The sequence below is a fragment of the Mus caroli genome, unplaced genomic scaffold (genome assembly GCF_900094665.2).
Source record: "Mus caroli unplaced genomic scaffold, CAROLI_EIJ_v1.1 scaffold_8938_U2_1, whole genome shotgun sequence".
NCBI classification, from domain to species: domain Eukaryota; kingdom Metazoa; phylum Chordata; class Mammalia; order Rodentia; family Muridae; genus Mus; species Mus caroli.
This window is the reverse complement of record NW_018389875.1, coordinates 47700-52955: the sequence shown is the minus strand read 5'-3', so window position 1 is coordinate 52955 and position 5256 is coordinate 47700.

Sequence of the window (5256 nt, the reverse complement as noted above, 5' to 3'; positions counted from 1 at the left end):
AAAAAAAAAAAAAAGAGAGAGCCCCAGGGGATATCTAGAAAGACATTTTTAAGCCTATTGGACTTTCACTGCTTTTGATCCAGAAGCCAGAAAACACCAGTCAACTGTGAACATGGCTTTTTATTTTTTATTATTTTTATTATTATTTCTGTTTTTTTTTTGAAACAGGGTTTCTCTGTGTAGCCCAGGCTGTCCTGGAATTCACTCTGTAGACCAGGCTGGCCTTGAACTCGAATGGCTTTTGTTAACCAAGTTGCTCCTCACATTTATTAGAAGTTTCAACAGCTGAATGGCTTTGTAGCCTGCCTCTGTCACTCAAAAGCCAGCCTCTATTTGCCTTTGAATGGTAATACTTGGAGAGAGGCTTCAAGAGACAACTGACTTGGACATACCTGCTTCAAGGATTGAAGAACTCACCCAACATCTTTGACGAGGCGCTGCATGAGGACTTGGATGAGTACTGGCTCACCTACCCCCAAATAACTGTGTTCCAGTGTGGAGATGACATCCTTATTGTGGGTCCTGACTTGGAGAAATGCCAGGAGGCCACATGAGACCTGCTATAGGTGCTGAGTCAACATGACTATCAAGAATTTACTAAGAAGGGTCAGCTTTGTCAATTTGAGGTCACCTATCTGGGGTTTATATTCAAGGGTAGGCCAACACATGCTGTTAGACTCCCAGAAGCAAAACACACTTAACACCCCAGTTCCATTAATCTGAAGACAAGGACTGAAATTTCTGGAATTTGACGTGTTCTCTAGACTTTGGGTGCCAGAGTTCACTGAGATAGCCAAACCATTATATGAGATAACCAGGGGTAAAGAAGAGAAAATAAAATGGACCCCTGAGATAGACATGGCTTTTCAGACTTCAAGAAGTGCTTTATTAGAGGCACTGATTTTCACCCTACTATCCTTTCCAGCTAAATATAGACAAGAGAAAGGAGATAACAAAGTGGGTGCTCCCCCAAAGTGGAGGGACCATGGAAAAGACCTGTGATTTATTTATCTAAGAAGATGGAGCAGGTGGCAGAAGGATGGCCAGCCTGCCTCTGGATCATAGCTGCCACTGCCCTCCTAGTCAAGGATGCTGACAAAACAACCACAGCACTAGAACTTGTTATCACCACCCCCCATTCTGAGGGGACCCTCAAGAATCCACCTAGCCTAGCCAGTGGTTGTCCAACAGCAGACTGGTACACTTTCAAGCTCTTCCTATGAATACCCCACATCTGCCCTAAAGCCAGTTACCCTGCTCCCTGACCTGTCCTCAGATGTGCAGCATGATTGTTCTATAGTGCTGGGGCATCCTGAACATTATGCCAGATTTGACTGACATACCTTGTTCACAGGCAGACATATCTACTTCATGGATGGGAGAAGTTCTATCCAGGATAGAATCAGGTATGCATGGGTGGCGATAATGGAGTTGGAGTCTGTCTGTTATTTGGGCAACTGTTTTGCAGCTGGGAACTTCAGCCCAAAAAGCTGAACTAAAGGCTTTAATACAGGCTTTAAAACTGACAAAAGGAGCCATAGCTAACATTTGTACTGGCAACAGGTGGGATTATTGACCACTGAAAGAATTTTTTTTTTAAAAAAATACTTACTTTATTGGAGACATTATGGCTTCTTCTCAAAGTGGCCATAATTCATTGCCCTGGGTAGCAGAAAGGGGCAGCAGAACTAGCCTGAGAGTATAGACTAGCTGATAGAGCTAAAAGGGACACCTTCCAACTCCTACTCCCTACATCCTGGTAGCTTTGTCACCCTCTGCACTCCCAGCTATGTATGAATATACTGCTGAAGACAAAGGAGATCAGGTGAAATGCCAAGGAGTTTACAGAAGAGACGGATGCCTGCTGACCTCTGAAGTTTACACCATCTTACCTGAGGAGTTTGCTAGACAACTCATCCATCAGATTCACCAAGCTTCACACCTGGGTCACTGAAAACTGAAGGAATTGCTGTGAGGGGCAAGGTACAAAATATTTGACTTAGGACACTTGGTTGATGAAGTAATCTCAGACTGTGCCACCTGCCAGGCTGGGAATTTCTCAGGCCCCTGTCAAGGAACTGCTCCAGGAACCAGAATCAGGAGCCAACGGCCAGGGGCTAATTGAAAAATAGATTATACAGAAATTAAAAAAAAAACATATGGGTACAAATATTTGCTAGTTTTTATAGATACATTTTCAGGATAGGTGTAAGCCTACCCTACAAAAAAAGGAGACCCTCCTTGAGTCTGACAATGGACCAGCCTTCATCTCTCAGATAAATACATTTCTAACATAGGTTCTGTGGACTAATTGTAAATAACATTATACATAGAAACCCCAAAGTCAAGGACAAATAGAGAGGATAAATCAGACCCTAAAGGAGGCCTTGACCAAATTAACCCTTAAAAGTGGTGGAGACTGGAGCAGGGACATCTACCTTATGCCTTATATAGGGCTAAGAGCACCCCTTATACTTTAGGTCTCACCCCCTTTGAGATCCTATATGAGAGGCCCGCTCCCATGCTGCCTATGCCCCAGTCTGATATTTTAGTTGAGTATGACCAAAATAAGCTAAGGAGCCCTCTTAGGTTTGGAGGAACTCAAGAGAAATGTACAGCATCTCCATAGATGACACAGATAGAAGAATTTAAAAAAAAAGGGATAGCAGTTTAGTTACAGTATCAGGCTTTTACATAGATGTTTTGTATATAGTTAAAAAATAAAGTTACCTTGCTGAGCTAGAAGGATTGTTACTCAGCTTACAAATCCAGTGTCTCTACTAGTAGAGATATTGGATAATTGATGTGGTTATCAGACTATTTAACATTGAATCAACTTGTAAGATCTGAAATACATTACTTAACTTTTGAGTAGTTAATCTAATTATGGCTGTAGCCAATTAATATATACCAGCAATTTTTGAAAATCATTAAGAGTTTGTAATTGATGTCTTCTGATAGGTATTTCTGTGGCTGGGCATTCTGAAGACCTATATTATCACCTAGAATGTTGATAGAGACTCCTTTTTGTATTTTTTAAGAGCACTTTTACCCAACAAGGCAAAATTATCTTTATTTCAACAAACTTTTTTTTTTGTGGAATGTATCTGTATTAGGATTACCCATCAAGATATCATTCATATAGTGATAAATTATATATTGAGGAAATTGTTTACAAATTAATTGTAATGGATGTTGAACAAAGTATTGACACAAAGTGCAGTTGTTTAACATACCTTGTGGCAAGACCTTCCACCTGTATCTTTTTTTATTGGATATTTTCTTTATTTACATTTCAAATGTTCTCCCCTTTCCCATCCCCCCAGAACCCCCTAAACCATCACCTCTCCCCATGCTTCTATGAGGGTGTTCCTATGTCCCCCCTCACTGACTCCCACCTCACCACCTGGGTCATCTACATACCCCTACACTGGGTCATCTAGCCTTCACAGGACCAAGGGCTTCTTCTCCCATTGATGCCCAACAAGGTCATCCTCTGCTACATATGTGGCTGGAGCCATGGGTCCCTCCATGTGTACTCTTTGGTTGGTGATTTAGTCCCTGGGAGCTCTGGGGGGTCTGGTTGTTTGATATTGTTGTTTTTCTTATGGGGTTGCAAACCCCTTCAGCTCCTCCAGTCCTTTCTCTAAATCATCCATTGGGGACCCCGTGCTTAGTCCTATACTTGGCTGCGAGCATCTGCCTCTGTATTTGTCAGGCTCTGACAGAGCCTCTCATGAGATAGCTGAGAGACTCCTGTCAGCATGTACTTCTTAGCATCCACAATAGTATCTGGGTTTGGTGACTGTATATGGGATGGATCCCCAGGTGGGGCAGTCTCTGGATGGTCTTTCCTTCAGTCTTTGCTCCACACTTTCTCTCCATTTTTGTTCCTGTTAATATTTTGTTCCCCCTTCTAAGAAGGACCAAATCACCCACACTTTGGTTTTCCTTCTTTTTGAGCTTCCTGTGGTCTGTGAATTGTATCTTGGGTATTCCGAGCTTTTGGGCTAAAATCCACTTAACAGTGAGTGCATACCATATGTGTTCTTTTGTGATTGGGTTACCTCACTCAGGATGATATTTTCTAGTTCTATACATTTGCTTAAGAATTTCATGAATTCATCACTTTTAATACCTGAGTAGTACTCACTCCATTGTGTAAATGTACCCCATTTTCTGTATCCATTCCTCTGTTGAGGGGCATCTGGGTTCTTTCCAGCTTCTGGCTATTATAAATAAGGCTGCTATAAACATAGTGGAGCATATTGGAGCATCTTTTGGGTATATGCCCAGAAGTGGTATAGCTGGGTCCTCAGGTTATACTACATCAAATTTTCTGAGGAACCACCAGAGTGGTTGTACCAGCTTGTAATTCCACCAGCAATGGAGGAGTGTTCCTCTTTCTTAACATCTTTGCCAGCATCTGCTGTCACCTGAGTTTTTGATCTTAGCCATTCTGACTGGTGTAAGGTGGAATCTCAGGTTTGTTATGATGTGCATTTCCCTGATGACTAAGGATGTTGAACATTTCTATAGGTGCTTCTCAGCCATTCGGTATTCCTCAGTTGAGAATTCTTTGTTTGGCTTTGTACCTGACCTTTTAATAGGGTTATTTGATACTCTGGAGCCTAACATCTTGAATTCTTTGTATATATTGGATATTAGCCTTCTATCAGATGTAGAATTGGTAAATAACTTTTCCCAATCTGTTGGTTGCCTTTTTGTCCTATTGACAGTGCCCTTTGCCTTACAGAAGCTTTACAATTTTATGAGGTCCCGTTTGTCGATTCTTGATCTTACAGCATAAGCCATTGGTGTTCTGTTTAGGAAAATTTCCCCTGTGCCCATGTGTTCAAGGCTCTTCCCCACTTTCTCCTCTATGAGTTTCAGTGTATCTGGTTTTATATGGAAGTTCTTGACCCACTTGGACTTGAGCTTTGTACAAGGAGATAAAAATGGATCTATTTGCATTCTTCTCCATGCTGACTGCCAGTTGAACTAGCACCATTTGTTGAAAATGATGTCTTTTTTCCACTGGATGGTTTTAGCTCCTTTGTCAAAGATCAAGGGACCATAGGTGTGTGGGTTCATTTCTGGGTCTTCAATTTTAATCCATTGATCTTCCTATCTGTCTCTGTACTAATACCATGCACTTTTTTTTTTAAAAAAAAAATCACAATTTCTCTGTAATACAGCTTGAGGTCAGGGATAGTGATTCTCCCAGAAGTTCTTTTTTTTTTTTTTTTTTTTTTT